Source organism: Lissotriton helveticus, chromosome 4_1 (assembly GCF_964261635.1).
Source record: "Lissotriton helveticus chromosome 4_1, aLisHel1.1, whole genome shotgun sequence".
Classification (NCBI taxonomy): Eukaryota; Metazoa; Chordata; class Amphibia; order Caudata; family Salamandridae; genus Lissotriton; species Lissotriton helveticus.
This window is the reverse complement of record NC_136063.1, coordinates 108,975,555-108,993,678: the sequence shown is the minus strand read 5'-3', so window position 1 is coordinate 108,993,678 and position 18,124 is coordinate 108,975,555.

Below are 18,124 nucleotides of genomic sequence, written 5' to 3'. Positions count from 1 at the left end.
AAAGCACCTACCATGCTCGAGGTGTTTAGGTGACATGAGGACAGTGACAAATAGTAGCTAGGGGAGCAGCTGAGGTACTGGAGAATCTTCGCACCGACATTCCCATAGGAGAGCAAGAGACAACCTACAGTCGATTGAAATGAGGGTACACTGTCATCGTGTGGCCGATTAGCAGTACTACACCCAACATATGAAAGGAAGGACTGTATCATACCTAATACCACAAGGAAGGCTACAACCCATTGTCACCACTAGATAAGGACTGCAGGAAAACTACACTGATGACAGTTAAGTGCACCAAGTAAGTAGACAAGGAGGGCAACAAAAGAGCAACTCGAGGTGGCAGCAAGGAATGCACTAGGTGAGGCAGTGAACATGCTCTGGATACCAGGACAGGCAAATCAGGACTGAGTGCAAGACGAGTATGCACACGAGGAGCAAGCTCACGGCGTCAAGAGAACCCTGAAGAGCGTCCAAAGGGGAAAAGCAGCGCAGGACAGACTGCCAAGCAGAAAAGACTGCCAAGCATAAAAGTGGACACACAGCGGCACAGAGTTAAATGCCAGCTGCGCACAGCTAAAGAACTCAGAGCACCTGCCAATACAAAGGAAGGACGTACTTAGCAGACACACAAGGAGAAACTGACTAAGCGCAAGAACACAGCCACACCGGAACGCCACCAAGCCACCACACAGCCTGAGAAGATAGGAGGGGATGGCGCAGGAGCGCACCAGAAGCGCAAGAACGCGACAGAACCCCAGAAATGCTCCAGAAGCGCGTCAGGAGTGCAGCAACTCCACGCAGGACATTCCAAAGGGTCGCAACCAACAACGTAAAGAAGAAGCAAGACCAGAAGAAGGTCAATGGAGTGGTGACGCAACCCTCCAGAAGCAACACTTCAGAAGCACCAACGCCACGCCGGAAGAGAACGCAGCGATACCTAGTGGCCACAGGTCATCGCTGCAGCAGTATGGCGAAAGTAGGAGCACCCCCTCACGAACCCGGCATCAGGAAGTGCGAAGCCGCATGGCACAAATGCGCAGCAGTGCAGACTGCACCAGCCCAAAGCAGTAAACCACAAGGGAACACCCGAAGAGCGCACCCAAAAGCGCACCAAAGCAATCAAACTGCGAAGAAAGAAAATGGTTGCGCAGACAACCCGCAGCATGCAAGCCTCAACAGAAGAGCAACCTGACCACTCAGCTTGGTCACAAAGCAAGAAGCCGACCAGCCAGATGGTCGCACCAAGAAGTCGACCAGCCAGATGGTCGCACCACGAATCCTACCTGCCGGACATCGGCAGAAGGGACCAGCACGAGGTCCAAGAAGCTCAGTGTGAGAAGTTGGCCTGATATATGATGCTCACTAGTTCTAGTGATCACCTTGTATCAGTCCAAAAAACCATTATGGTGATTGGTTGTAAGTCAACCTTATAGACCAGCTATCCTAAAGGTAGCATGGACAAAGCAGTCTTAGGCTAAACTCTTTTGGCATGTGAAGCCAGCTGTTTTACCACAATATAACGCCTTGAATACCAGTTGAAAGGACACCACACAGGTTGTTATGAAAATAAACAGTATATTTATTAATAACAACACCTCTGAACTCTTTATGAGGTCAGAGGGCTAAGCACATGACAATCTCTTACGAAAAATACGACAAGTTGCACAAAATTACAATGGTGCCCTAGGGGCACGACAAACCATATACTAAGTAAGTGGAATGTGAAAGTCAATGATAGGAATGGAGCTGTCCAGAGGCTGTAGGATCGATGGGACCACGCTACACTAACTCTAGGTAAGTAATAGGAGGCCCATGGAATGCGTGTGCAGAGTGTGAACTCACACGCGAGATGCGTAACAACGTCTATGGACAGTACAGTTCAAGTTAAAGGTGAGTACGGACAATCCTGACTAGTTATGACAAAAAAGACTGTGGAACTGGACACTAGGACAGTTAGACTACCCTTGAGCACCGAAATGCTCTCTTTACCTCACCCACGGACTGCGGGTGCATAGGTGCCAAAGTGTGTCGGGTTCTCGCGTTGAAGTCAATGGAGCCTGAAAGAAAAGATGCTGCAGGCGACCAGGAGGAAGATGTCCGGTGCGACCCAAGGGTAAATTGGTGAAGAAGAGGACCTGAAAGCAGAGGGGACAGTGTTCAAAGTCACTAGCCAGTGACCGGTGTGGAACCAGGAAGGAACCAGATGCTGTCGTCGCGATCAGGTGAAGAGTGGACGCTTGACTCTGCAGCCACGTGGACCAGGAGGAGTCTTCGATGACCAGGATGGAGGCACGAGCTATCCCACGCAGGCTTTCGCTGTCGGCGGTGTCGGATCCGGGATTGGAGTCAACAGGCCTTGGCAAAGGCAACCCACGCGGTGAGTGGAAAAGACGTCTGGTGCGGACTAGGAGAGCCCGGGGTGCCCCTCTTTTGGAAGGGAGCAAGGGCCAGTCTTGAGCAACCAGACCAGCAGCAAAGATGCAAAGGTTCTTCATCTAGGAGGCCACTAGCCAGCCGGCAAGTGACGAGACAACGCGTCGAGCAGCAAACAAGCAGAAGGGCCCCACGCAGATCTCGTGGATGCTGGAGGGCTGATCTTCGGTGCAGGGGCTGCTCGGGGCTGGGGCTTCTCAGTCCCCAAAGCACTTGGTCGAGTTTACCTCGGGAGTTGTGCTGGAAGCGAATTGCAGGTTCGTTTAAGATGGCCGGTCCCACGTGTCTCGTCGCACCCACGGGTTAAGCTTTGCTGTAGATGTAGGTAGAGGTCGGAGAGGTGTGGGAATCCGGGTCTCGTCGGGCTCTGAAGTCTGGTTCCTCGAGGGAAGACGACAAAGTGAAGCCGCTGGACGCTTGATGCTACCTGCGGTTGCAGGGTGGACACTCCTTGCCCACAAGGGAGATTCTTCAGTCTTCTGTGGAGCAGAACGTCGAAGGCCAGAGTTTCTTCTTGTTGAATACTTCAGGATAATCTAATTTGGAATGGGACAAGCTCCTACCTTTATCCTGCTAAAGGGGGCTGCACTACTGACTAGGTCCCTCCCCTGGGTGGGACCAGGAAGGGGGGTGGTTACACCCCCTATCCTTTGTCCGGTTTCCCGCCAGAGCTGGGGCAGGGATGCCCCAGCAACTGGTTTGAACCGGTGTATGCACAGGGCACCTTGTGTGCCCCAGGCATGTCTCATTCCTTTCAGGCCTATCCTCCCAATACACAAAGCCCTGTCTGGGGTGGTGCTAGCACCTCCCAAGGCAGGTAACCCTTTGTCCAAGAGCGTCCTTGCTGGAAGGACTCCCAGCAGCAGGAGGTCAGACTTGTGTCTGTGGTGGGAGCATCCATTTTGTGATGCCAAGGCTCGAGTTAACTTTAACCGGGGTTCACAGTTACATACATGTCATGTCCCTCTAGAAGGGTGGAATATTACCCCCGTCGCCAGAATTGGCGAGGGGGTACTATTCCAAATCGTATGACACCTTACTCGACATGTTTTGATAATGTTATACCAGAGTTAGCATTTAACCGCGAGGTTGATAATGCACTTAAGAGTATATGGTATATGGTATAGCGTTATCATGGAACAGCTATTAGGACTTGGTTCCGCAAGCTGCAAATGGGCTCAGCTCATGCCAGAGCACCATCTCACATAATTCCAAGCACTCTGCCTTCAGGATTGTTAAGGCCTGCCATAGGAGTGACTGATAGGAGGATATGTGTCCATTTTAGGGTTAGATATAGGTATACTATAGCTATAGCAAAGGGTGATTACACCTTGCCCCAGCTGTCGTGCAGCCAGTTGTGTCAGTTTTAGATGGCCAGCCAGGGGTGGCATAACACATGCTTCAGCCCCTGGTAGGCCCTGGGTACACCTATGCCCTGGATACCTAAGGTATACTGTACAGGGACTGATAAGGTGGCCCAGTAACAATTGGTAAATGCACCTAAAGTACATGGTTGTCAATTTAGAGAGAGAACAGCTAGGCTGTGGGTCTGATTAGCAGGCCCACAGCCAGGGAAAGTCGTAAACCGGTGAAGCAAAAAGCAAAAATCTAGGTTGACCATAGGATTGCAGACCCCACTCTCCTACATAACCCCCCCCCCCCCAAACTTAGGGACATTAAACTAACCTTGACCAGGTGAGTCTTCCTGTTCTAAGTGGAAATACCTGGAGAGACCATCTGCATTACCATGGTCAGTCCCTGGTCTGTGCTCCACTGTAAAGTGCATCTCCTGTAGGGAAATGGACCACCTAAGAAGTTTGGGGTTTTTACCCTTCATCTGATTTAGCCATAAGAGGGGCTTATGGTCGGTCTGAATCTTGAAGGGGGTTCCAAACAAGTATGGCCTCAACTTCTTCAGGGCCCAAACCACAGCAAAGGCCTCCCTCTCAATAGCTGACCAACATTTCTCTCTAGGGGTCAGCCTTCTGCTTATAAAAGCAATGGGCCGGTCATGACCATCAATATTCAGTTGAGAAAGAACCGCTCCCACACCCAACTCAGATGCATCTGTTTGGACAATGAAGGTTTTGGAGTAGTCAGGACTCTTGAGAATAGGTGCAGTACACATGGCCTGCTTTAGGTCATCAAATGCCTTTTGACAGCTAACTGTCCACTGAACTTTCTTTGGCATTTTCTTGCTTGTCAAACCTATAGTAACCAGAAAGGCGCAAGAAAGCTCTGACCTGTGTCTGGGTGGTTGGAGGAGCCCAGTCCTTTATGGCCTGTATTTTGCTCTCCAATGGTTGAACCTGGCCTCCACCCACAAGGTGGCCCAGGTACACAACCTGACTCTGCCCTATCTGGCACTTAGTAGCCTTGATAGTGAGGCCTGCCTTTTGCAGGGCCTGCAAAACTTTCCTCAGGTGGATCAGGTGATCCTCCCATGTGGAGCTAAAGACAGCAATATCATCTAGATATACTGCACAGAAGTCATCCAACCCAGTGTCTTCTTCCTCCTCCTCCTCTACATTCTCTGTTTCAGGGAGATCTGGATCACCAAGGGTACCTTCTAAGGCTGGCATGCTCCCATCTGTGTTAGAAGCCTTTCTTTGGCATTTTCTTGCTTGTCAAACCTATAGTAACCAGAAAGGCGCAAGAAAGCTCTGACCTGTGTCTGGGTGGTTGGAGGAGCCCAGTCTCAAGGAGACCTAACAGAAAAGGAGTGGTAGGGTTAGAACCCTGTTTCAATTTCCTGGAGGTACAAAATTGTCTCATCTCCTGGAAACTGAGAGCTGCATATCTGGAAAGGACCTGTGGAGGGTCACTAACCACTAGGGGAGTCTCTGAAGACTCTCCATGGGTAGACATGCTTTCTAGTGAGGTGTAAGGGATGCACCTACCTACACTATGGGTTTTCCTACTGATCCCTTGCTAAGAGTTGTAGTCAGGGTGTGCTAGGCCCTTTCTACTACAACAGCTGGTTCAGTAGAACTCAGAGTATTTCTAAGCTTGTTATATGTACCTAGAGTACCTTATGTGATCTTTCAAATGATATTTCAAGATTATACGTGGTAAAAACAACAGCAAGCTCAAATCCCAACCTCTGCACACCAATGTGAGAAGTTGGCCTGATATATGATGCTCACTAGTTCTAGTGATCACCTTGTATCAGTCCAAACAACCCTTATGGTGATTGGTTGTAAGTCAACCTTATAGACCAGCTATCCTAATTGTAGCATGGACAAAGCAGTCTTAGGCTAAACTCTTTTGGCATGTGAAGCCAGCTGTTTTACCACAATATAACCCCTTGAATACCAGATGAAAGGACACCACACAGGTTGTTATGAAAATAAACAGTATATTTATTAATAACAACACCTCTGAACTCTTTATGAGGTCAGAGGGCTAAGCACATGACAATCTCTTACGAAAAATACGACAAGTTGCACAAAATTACAATGGTGCCCTAGGGGCACGACAAACCATATACTAAGTAAGTGGAATGTGAAAGTCGATGATAGGAATGGAGCTGTCCAGAGGCTGTAGGATCGATGGGACCACGCTACACTAACTCTAGGTAAGTAATAGGAGGCCCACGGAACGCGTGTGCAGAGTGTGAACTCACACGCGAGATGCGTAACAACGTCTATGGACAGTACTGTTCAAGTTAAAGGTGAGTACGGACAATCCTGACTAGTTATGACCAAAACGACTGTGGAACTGGACACTAGGACAGTTAGACTACCGTTGAGCACCAAAATGCTCTCGTTACCTCACCCACGGACTGCAAGTGCATAGGTGCCAAAGTGTGTCGGGTTCTCGCGTTGAAGTCAATGGAGCCTGAAAGAAAAGATGCTGCAGGCGACCAGGAGGAAGATGTCCGGTGCGACCCAAGGGTGGATCGGTGAAGAAGAGGACCTGAAAGCAGAGTGGACAGTGTTCAAAGTCACTAGCCATTGACCGGTGTGGAACCAGGAAGGAACCAGATGCTGTCGTCGCGATCAGGTGAAGAGTGGACGCTTGACTCTGCAGCCACGTGGACCAGGAGGTGTCTTCGATGACCAGGATGGAGGCACGAGCTGTCCCACTCAGGCTCTCGCTGTCGGCGGTGTCGGATCCGGGATTGGAGTCAACAGGCCTTGGCAAAGGCAACCCACGCGGTGAGTGGAAAAGACGTCTGGTGCGGACTAGGAGAGCCCGGGGTGCCCCTCTTTTGGAAGGGAGCAAGGGCAAGTCTGGAGCAACCAGACCAGCAGCAAAGATTCAAAGGTTTGTCGTCTAGGAGGCCACTAGCCAGCCGGCAAGTGACCAGACAACGCGTCGAGCAGCAAAGAAGCAGAAGGGCCCCACGCAGATCTCGTGGATGCTGGAGGGCTGATCTTCGGTGCAGGGGCTGCTCGGGGCTGGGGCTTCTCAGTCCCCAAAGCACTTGGTCGAGTTTACCTCGGGAGTCGTGCTGGAAGAGAAGTGCAGGTTCGTTTAAGATGGCCGGTCCCACGTGTCTCGTCGCACCCACGGGTCTCACCTTTGCTGTAGATGTAGGTAGAGGTCGGAGAGGTCTGGGAATCCGGGTCTCGTTGGGCTCTGAAGTCTGGATCCTTGAGGGAAGACGACAAAGTGAAGCCGCTGGACGCTTGATGGTGCCTGCAGTTGCAGGGTGAACACTCCTTGCCCACAAGGGAGATTCTTCAGTCTTCTGTGGAGCAGAACGGCGAAGGCCAGAGTTTCTTCTTGTTGAATAGTTCAAGATAATCTAATTTGGAATGGGACCAGCTCCTACCTTTATCCTGCTAAAGGGGGCTGCACTACTGACTAGGTCCCTCCCCTGGGTGGGACCAGGAAGGGGGTGGTTACACCCCCTATCCTTTGTCCGGTTTCCCGCCAGAGCTGGGGCAGGGATGCCCCAGCAACTGGTTTGAACCGGTGTATGCACAGGGCACCTTGTGTGCCCCAGGCATGTCTCATTCCTTTCAGGCCTATCCTACCCAATACACAAAACCCTGTCTGGGGTGGTGCTAGCACCTCCCAAGGCAGGAAACCCTTTGTCCAAGCCGCCCTCGCTGGAAGGACTCCCAGCAGCAGGAGGTCAGACTTGTGTCTGTGGTGGCAGCATCCATTTTGTGATGCCAAGGCTCGAGTTAACTTTAACCGGGGTTCACAGTTACATACATGTCATGTCCCTCTAGAAGGGTGGAATGCTACCCCCGTCGCCAGAATTGGCGAGGGGGTAGTATTCCAAATCATATGACACCTTACTCGACATGTTTTGATAATGTTATACCAGAGTTAGCATTTAACCGCGAGGTTGATAATGCACTTAAGAGTATATGGTATAGCGTTATCATGGAACAGCTATTAGGACTTGGTTCCGCAAGCTGCAAACGGGCTCAGCTCATGCCAGAGCACCATCTCACATAATTCCAAGCACTCTGCCTTCAGGATTGTTAAGGCCTGCCATAGGAGTGACTGATAGGAGGATATGTGTCCATTTTAGGGTTAGATATAGGTATACTATATCTATAGCAAAGGGTGATTACACCACCTTGCCCCAGCTGTCGTGCAGCCAGTTGTGTCAGTTTTAGATGGCCAGCCAGGGGTGGCATAACACATGCTTCAGCCCCTGGTAGGCCCTGGGTACACCTATGCCCTGGATACCTAAGGTATACTGCACAGGGACTGATAAGGTGGCCCAGTACCAATTGGTAAATGCACCTAAAGTACATGGTTGTCAATTTAGAGAGAGAACAGCTAGGCTGTGGGTCTGATTAGCAGGCCCACAGCCAGGGAGAGTCGTAAACCAGTGAAGCAAAAAGCAAAAATCTGGGGTGACCATAGGATTGCAGACCCCACTCTCCTACACTCAGCACCACGAAGCCTACCTGCCGGACATCGGCAGAAGGGACCATCACGAGGTCCAAGAAGTTCAGCCAAGGCGCGGTCTGTGAACATGGACCAATAAACTTCAACTTCACAATTAATGGAGGCAACAGAAAGAAGAAGTGAAGGTTGCGAAGCTAACCCTGGGAGTTAAGTGACAAAAGACAGTGTCCTAGGACTAGGACAATACCAGGAAGAAACGTGCAGAGTGCGCGCACTGCACGGGAAATCCTGGCCAGAGAAGATGAAAGAAGACCGGGCCAGGTTACGTCGCGAGAAGAAGAAGAGTGGCCGCTGCCACTGAGAAAAGAAGGAAGAAGAAATCAGAGTGGCACACTGCCATTTCAAGAAGAAGGAGGAAAGATCAGAGTGGCCACCACCACTGAGAAAAGAAGGAAGAAGAAACCAGAGTGGCACATTGTCACTGCAAGGAGAAGGAATGAGAAATCAGAGTGGCCACCGCCACTGGAAGAAGAAGGAAGGATAATTCAGAGTGGCACATTGCCACCGCAAGAAGAAGCCGCCCCTGCAAAAAGAAGGAAGGTGACAGGCACTGGAACGTCTGAGTGCATTGGAGGACAAGGCCTAGCAAGAACACTGGCAGTGCAAATCAAAAACAGCTACTTACGAGCCATCCACATGGCGATCGCAGAAGAGAGCAAGCTAGACTGATGGGGACATCTACCTCTGGGGTTGAGCAGAAGATTGGATGGCGAGACTGCTCAAGCCTCCAGAAGCTGAGGAACTGACCACCTCACACCAGCCCGTGGCAACCCAGAAAGCAGAGGCCTCAAGGGACTCAGGTGGCAGCAAGTCCCGCACGGGAGACAGATCCACAGTTGCGCGTCAGTAGGATCCAAGTGGATGAAAGCCTCGCGAGCAAGGAAAAGAGTCGACAACTCAACCTTCAGGTGGAACTAGGACACAACGGTGAGGCTCGTGGAGCGCCCTGCTCACAGCCCGAAGGCTATGGTGGAGCAACGCGACCGAAAACACCAGTCCAGTGGAAACCTGGTAAAGAGGTCCTCCCGGACGTCTTGTGAGAGAAGAACACCGGCGAGAGGGGCATCCTAGTGAGAGGGATGTTTGCACCTACTCTCTTCACCTGCCAAGAGACACTGAAGCCTGCCCGGAAACATCACGGAACCAGCATGGAGAAAAGAAGCCAGAAGACAAACAACACCCATGTCATCCATCTCTCTCTCTCTAACTATTCATCGTCACCAAGAGAGCAAAGCAAAAGGCAGAGCTGAGAACAACATCCAGATGGCACAGACAAAGAATGAACCCACCGAACAACTGCGCGCCCTGCCACAGAGAACTGGTAGTACTAGATACAGGAACTACACTGCCTGCGGCCTGCAAGCAGCCAAAGAGACTCGTTTGAAACCATGAGTCCAATGTTGTACTTTGGTGTTTTCTTTTCCCCACAGGGTTTTGGACATTTTCCGTTTGGTTTGATTTTCACCAATTTTGGGACGGAGGTAAGGACCCAGAGTCAGTTAGCATTCTAGTGCTAACTATGTATTTACACTAAACACCCACCCACCACTGATGTCAATGGTCAGGTGACACAGCTCTAATAAAAGTGGCGGAGCGCACGTGCTCTGGGCCAGTTGCACCAGGTATCCAGTGTGTCCTGCGTCTGCAGTTATTGCCAGCATGAGGGCCTAGGGCCCACCCTACAAAACCCACACCACAAAACATTATTGCAATTTGTCCCTTTTGCAACTTTCGTTTGCCTATGTGGGGGAGCGGGATTGCCCTCTTGTGATCATTACCTCCTCGTCCGTCTCCCTGGATGCAGTCCTTACGCATGAGATACTTCTCCATTCTGGCAGAACCAATTCCCTAGCTAAAATGCAAAGGGGACCCCCAAGGGCCCGTTACCCAGGAGCCACCACATAAGGGAGGAACAAACTAAGCACTTCCTGTAACATACCACGCCAAGAGACACAAGAAAACAGGAAATAGGCAACCGCCATGCCCAGGTGGGAGGGCGGGACTCAGGACCTCATCCAGGAAGACCAGTCCTATGAGTAATCTGGATTACCGGTAAGTAACCCGGGCTTCTCTCTCATGGGGCACAAATGAACATGCCTACAAAGACTAAAGAATGAGACATACCAATGCTGGACTCGAGGGAGAGGATGTGTTGCAGCGGCCAGAGCTGCCAACTTGGGAGCTGGGGATCTCGGTTCGAGTCTTGGCGTCGGCACAACATCCTGTGACTCTGGGCAAATCACTGGATCTCCTCGAGCCCCTGGACAGTGTGATAAGCCACGCTATATTAATTCACAAATTTAATTTTCTATATTTATTTTCAATGCAGGCTCGTCCTCATCCAGTCTCCGGTAACATTTGAATCAAAGGTTTGTAGACGAGTTTAAGTATTTCCACTTTTAAGGTGGAAAGCGTGGAAAAGTAATATGGGTGCACATTTATTTATAGGCCATGCATGTCAAGAAAGAAAGCTCCACAATTTCTAAGCATTAAGACATGTCAACCTTGTGCTCATTTCCCTAAACAGTACGCAAAAGACCAGTACTGAAGCAGACGTCTCTTCTCTAAATGTAAGGGTTGCCTTTGTCAAAGTACCAAAATATTTCAATTTTCTGCACAGCTCAAAATAAGTATATTAATCAAAGTACAAATTATTTCTATATTTAAACAAATCTACGTTTAAAAAAACAATTTTTTACAAGACATTGCACCCATGAATTTAAAAAGCGCAGCACCTGCATTTTAAACCTCCTAGTTATATATATTTATCGAGTGCTGTATCTCAAACATTTCTGCAAACAGCCCCAAGAAAGTAGGCTGTGCCACGGCAGATCAGTTCATGTGAAACAAACAAAAAAAAACATTTGCAATGCAATAGGTATTGCATTTCTTAAAGTTACAACTGTTGGCGTTGAAAAAGGCAATGTTTTATACATACTTTTTAGGTCTCGCCTATGCAGCGCGCATGCGCTACTTAGGAAAAAGACCTTTAGCAATGGATTCTGTTTTTCAGTCAAAAACGTGCACGCATTGCATTGCTTTGCATGCAACGTGTGCACGTTTGGTGATTCCATCGCGGGAGTGAGCTTTAACATATGGTTCCTGCTCGCTCCCACAAGTGAAACAGCTGCAGGCCCCCTCCTCTCTCCCCTCCCCCTGCTGCCTCCTCCTCTCCCATCTTGATTTATTTTTATTTTTTTACTTTCAGCGCGAGGCGCGTGCTGTTTCTTTTTTGGATCCATTTCACAGGGAAGCAACTAAATGAAAGAAGGAAAGAGATGTTGTGAACCGTTTCTTCAAGTCACGGTTTTCAGTAAGTGAGGAGCGAGGCACGCGCCGGTTATTGATTGTTCAGGTACTCCTTGGAGTAAAGATAATATGTTCAGATGCATGGGACAGGGTTTGTGTCGGTAGATAAGGTATGAGAGACAAAATAGCTATCATCCTGGGTTCACAGATGCCACAGGCTTGGGATGTGCAGTTGTGCCCAGCAGAGCCTGCCCTCGCTTATGGTACAGCCTCAGGCACACGAAGGCAAGGCTTCCCCTCCACTTACAGGCACAACATAGCATATCACCTCGGGCAGCACCGGTATTTACTTCCACAGACCCTCGGATACCACCGGTTTCGGCTTCAGAGAGCAGCGATGTTGTGCAAGTTTCACAGATGGCGTAGGTGCAAGCATTAAGCTCCCAGAGTGCCCAGATGAAATAGGCTCAGGCTCAGCGCTAGGCTGTAGGGCTGTCCAATCATGTTAGGCACCCAGCATGGGCCTTGGCTGAAGTAGCTGATGCATCATGCAGGTTAGACGGATGTCACAGGGCAGTCATTGGGCTGCAGATCTATCCCTCGAGGATAAACAGATACAAAAATCTACAGGCATCAGCACTCTCATTTTAAAGGTTCTACCCGTGGCATTGGTGCATGTTTTAGGTCGCATTGCTAGCGCCCATACAAGTAACTGCCAATCACATGTTTCCATTAGGGAGCTCCAATATCCTTATCCCCCTCTATGTCTTTTGCCACTCCATCCTGCATAAACCAGTCTATATTCTGTGTCACTGTCTCAGTCAACTCTTGAACTGCACCTCACTCAACACTCTCCAGCGATGAGAATGCACCTCACCTGCTCTGGGCACAGACCCTGTTCATGTGGAACTTCCTGTCTCGAGTACACAGACTGCAGCCTTTTGGAGGTGTCACTGTTCACCTACTGCTTTAACTTGTGTAGTGTGGCCAACCATGGGGTGGGTTAATACATTACCCTCACAACAAGAATGGGATTGCATTTTTTAATATTTCATGTCTTACTGTCAGAATACGTACACAAATATTTTAAACAACATTTTTCGTTACCTGTACTGATAAAATGCCGAATTTGATCTAGTGACTCCTGATGTAAATGTAGAAAACATTACCTCCGATGTAGTAGCGCCTGCTGCAGTGTCTGCGATGCAATGCCCCTCGCTGTAGAGCCTTCCATGTAGTCGGCATACACTGAGTCAACCAGCTCAAGAGCTGCTGCTTACAACATATGGAATGGCACACAACACCAGAGTTTGGGATGGAGCCCAGGACCCCAAGTAGAAATCTGTAGCGAGCCCACTACTCGCCCACTGGCAGCAGAAGAGCAGCATAAGGGCAGTTTACCAGGCACATGGTAGGCATCAAAGAATCAGCCACTTCCTTGCACCCAATCTCACGTGCTTCTTGTGTGTCTCTGAGCAGTGGTGAGGACAGGTAGACTGGCCTTTCCCTGGCTCAGGGGTGACATCATCTTGCCTGAAAGGGGCAAGTTTCTCCTTAGCTGGGTATGTTGCCCTTGCTATGCCAGTTTCTTTTTCTCTTGTTTTGTGTCCTTCTGTTGTTTGTTTCTTTCTCCTTTGAGCTCCAGGTGAGCTGTTGTGTATTTCTTGTAGAAGTGGTATACGCATTGCTGCTTTTTAAAATGTCTGCAACTGCCACTATTTTTATTGTATTATGTTGACGCCTAGTCATGTTTTCTGGTGATGTTTAACAAGTAGCGTTTAGCACCCACACAGCATTTGCTACAGAGTTAAAAGTATTTTTTAAACAACGATAATAATCGCATCCAAACCACTGTGGATGAATATGGAGTCAGATGCTCTGTGCATTTTGTGGGACTGCCTTTGCTCCCCACCACTTTCAAATCTCACCAACCATCACTGTTAAAATCAACAGGAAATTGGTTTATCATCACTTTTACACGACCATTACTAGCCATTAATGTGATTGATGCAATTGAATGTTTCACATAAAATACTTCTCTAGTACGCACTGACACCAAAACTGCACTACAAAAACACACACATTGACAGGACGCTGCAAACTCAAAAACAAATAAAAACATGTCTTATATACACAACGACCACAAATGAAATATACACGACTTACAAAAAGCTAATACACACAAAACACACAAATAATTGTGGAAGAATGTGGGACACCCCCGCGCCGCACGGCCACCAGCTGCTGCGTGTGCCCCCAGTGCCTGCCTCTGCCTCAGCGCCGGCCTCGCTGCCGCCCTGAGCGCTCTCCTTGGTTTTTCCCTCGTTTTTGCCTGAAATTGTGCTTGTTTTTTCTTCCCCAGATCGTGTCACTGTCTTTTTTCCCCCGTGTTTTTGCCTGTAATTGTGCTTGTTTTTTTCTTCCCCAGATCGTGTCACTGTCTTTTTTCCCCCGTATTTTTGCCTGTAGTTGTGCTTGTTTTTTCTTCCCCAGATCGTGTGTCGCTGTCTTTTTCCCCTGTTTTGACTTGGAATTGTGCTTGTTTTTTGCCGCTTCTCGTCGTGCTTGGCCACCTCGCCGCCCCCCGCTCCCGCTTCCCGCCACCGCCTTTAGCCCCGCCCCTTTTCTCTTCTGTTTCCCTCCCCGCTCCCGCCTCCCAGCTGCTCCGCCCACCCGCGCACTTCGCCTTAAATGGCGACCGTGCGAACGCGCAGCGGTCACGCGCAGCGGGCGCGCCGATTGTGCGCCGAAGGCGCGCCAAAGGTAAGCCCGTCTGCGCCCGTCCGCGACCGGACCGCGACCAGCGCCAGGACCCCTGGCCCCCACCGACGGAAGCCGACCCGACGAACCTACAGCGCCGCCGACCTCATCGCACTCAACACCGGCCACATCCCAGGATGTCACCGAGCCGCCCCGAAGCACACCCACGGACCCTTCAGCTGCCACGCCTGCAAGTTCACCTGCATCCGGACCTTCCCTGCACCCGCCAAGCCGAACTCCAGCAGCACCCACCTCAAGTGTATCCTGCTCAACACCCGCTCCGTCCACAGACACGCCGTAGAACTCTGGAACCTGCTCGACACCACCGCCCCCGACGTTGCCTTCATCACCGAGACCTGGATGAACGCCTCCTCAGCCCCAGACATCGCCATCGCCATCCCAGAGGGCTACAAGATCACCCGGAGGGACCGCGACAACCAGACCGGAGGAGGCATCGCCATCATCCACAGAGACACCATCCGCATCACTACCAACACCGATGACACCCTCACCACCGCTGAACACCTGCACTTCCAGATCCACACCAACCCAAAGACCACCCTCAGAGGCACCCTGATCTACCGACCCCCGGGACCACGCACACGATTCAGCGAGGACATCGCCGACTTCGTCAGCCCGCACGCTCTCCCCTCCGCCGACTACATCCTCCTGGGGGACCTCAACTTCCACCTGGAGAACAACAACGACCGCAACACCATCAGCCTGCTCGACAACCTCGACAACCTAGGACTCAAGCAACTGGTGACCACCCCCACCCACTACGCCGGACACACACTCGACGCCGTCTTCTCATCCAGCAAAGACGTCACCTTCAGTCACGCAACAGGACTCCACTGGACAGACCACAGCTGCGTCCACTTCACCTTCAGAAGAACGACGATCCACCACCACCAGCAACAGGTTGCTCGAAGAAGCTGGAACAAGATCACAGCCGACCAGCTCACCGCTTCCCTGAGCCAGCACCCTCCCGCCAACTCAGCGAACCCCAGCCAGGCCGCCGACAACCTCACGAAATGGATCAACGACTGCGCGGACGAACTCGCCCCTCTGAGAACCCCACCCAGCAGATCCTGCAGCAGAAAAACACCATGGTTCACCGACGAACTCAAGAGCTCCAAGAAGAACTGTCGAGCCCTCGAGAAAGCCTGGAGAAGGGAACCAACGACGGACAACATGACCACCCTCAAGCTCGCCACCCGGAAGCACCACCAACTGATCCGCGCCACCAAGAAAAATACATACAAGGACCGGCTGGACAACAACGCACACAACTGCAAGGAACTCTTCAACATCGTGAAAGAGCTATCCAACCCCAACGCCGGAAACAATGACATCACCCCGTCGCAAGAACTTTGCAACTCCCTCGCGTCCTACTTCCACAACAAGATCACGGACATACACAACAGCTTCAACAACCAACCAACGCAAGCCACAACCGCAACGACGCCACCCACCACCACCCTCCGCACCTGGACCCCGATCAGCACCGAAGACACCATCCGCACCATGAACTCCATCCATTCCGGATCTCCGACTGACCCCTGCCCTCACCACGTCTTCAACAAAGCCGACACTGTCCTCGCACCCCACCTACGGGACATCATCAACACCTCCTTCGACTCCGCCACCTTCCCTGAGAGCTGGAAGCACGCCGAACTCAGCGCTCTCCTCAAGAAACCCACAGCAGACCCCACCGACCTCAAGAACTACCGTCCCATCTCGCTCCTCCCGTTCCCGGCCAAAGTCATCGAGAAGACCGTCAACAAACAGCTGGCCGCCTTCCTCGAGACGAATGGATCCCTCGACCCCTCACAGTCTGGCTTCCGAGCGAACCACAGCACCGAGACCGCCCTCATCGCCGCCACCGACGACCTTCGAACCCTGATGGACAACGGAGAAACAGCGGCCCTCATCCTCCTGGACCTCTCCGCGGCTTTCGACACTGTCTGCCACCGCACCCTAGTACAGCGCCTCAGCAACATCGGAATCCAGGAGAAGGCACTGGAATGGATCACCTCCTTCCTCGACGGAAGAACACAAAGAGTCCGCCTACCACCGTACAAGTCAGAGGCCACCAAAGTCATCTGCGGCGTCCCTCAAGGATCCTCACTGAGCCCCACCCTCTTCAACGTCTACATGAGCCCCCTCGCGGCCATCGCACGCCAACACAACCTCAACATAATCTCCTATGCTGACGACACCCAGCTGATCCTCTCCCTGACCAACGACCCCGCCACCGCCAGAGCCAACCTGCACGAAGGGATGAGAGACGTAGCCGAATGGATGACGACCAGCCGCCTGAAACTGAACTCAGACAAGACGGAGGTCCTCATCCTGGGCTCCACGCCCTCCGCCTGGGACGACTCCTGGTGGCCCCCCGCCCTGGGCACCGCACCCAAACCGACGGACCACGCACGCAACCTGGGCTTCATCCTGGACTCCTCCCTCTCCATGACCAGACAAGTCAACGCCGTCTCCTCATCATGCTTCAACATCCTGCGCATGCTACGTAAGATCTTCCGGTGGATCCCCACCGAGACGAGGAAGACGGTCACCCAAGCCCTCGTCACCAGCCGACTGGACTACGGCAACGCCCTCTACGCCGGAACCACTGCCAAACTCCAGAAGAGACTCCAGCGGATCCAGAACGCCTCGGCGAGACTCATCCTCGACATCCCCCGACGCAGCCACATCTCCGGACACCTGAGAGATCTGCACTGGCTCCCGGTCAACAAGAGAATCACCTTCCGTCTCCTCACCCACGCACACAAAGCCCTACACGACCAAGGCCCGAGCTACCTCAACAACCGGATCAACTTCTACACTCCCAAGCGCCTCCTCAGATCAACCAACCACGCCCTCGCCGCCGTCCCCCGCATCCGAAGAGCGACAACAGGAGGAAGATCCTTCTCCTACCTGGCCGCCAAGACCTGGAACTCACTTCCCACCAATCTGCGCCTGACCCAAGACCACCTCTCCTTCAGGAAGAAGCTCAAGACCTGGCTGTTCGAGCAGTAGCGGCACCCCCCCCCCCCTCCCAGCGCCTTGAGACCCTACGGGTGAGTAGTGCGCTCTACAAATGACCTGATTGATTGATTGATTGACGATACCACAATGGTGACCCCAGACATGTGCCTTATGTGACTAAGTGTATCAAGAGGAAAAAAAACATGCAGTGAGGGAATTCTTCATACAAATGAAGGGACTGTATCCTCTTCTGGGGTAGTATGGGAAGCCGTCACATGGACCATAAGAGGGAAATGAATGTCCTCGACTTAAGAGGTGCGGAGATCCTTGAGGCGCACGGTCATGATGTTAGAACAACAGATAGGAGATATAGACAGGCAGGCCCCACATGATGAAGTTACCTGGGAGGCGCAACACAAACTAATGGCTGACTTAGACGAGGCATGGGAAACATGATTATTGAACACATACCGAAACCCAACACGATTAAGTGGATACATCTGGGGATCTGCTAGCATGGCTGACAATAGAGAACACGCATTTGCAATGCAATAGGTCTCGCATTTGCGAAAGTTGGAGCCATTGGCATTGTAAATGACAATGCCTATTATTTTTCTGCTTTCAAAACCAACACATAAAGAAAAGGCATTGTGATTTACAATGCCAATAGCTCAAACTCTTGCAAATGAGAGACCTATTGCATTGCAAATGCGTGTTTTATTTGCAGTGGGGTCATTATATTTGCATCGCGCTATTGCCATTGCTAAAGTAAAAAGCATTGTTGTTTTGAACGGCAAGAGCTCTAACTTTA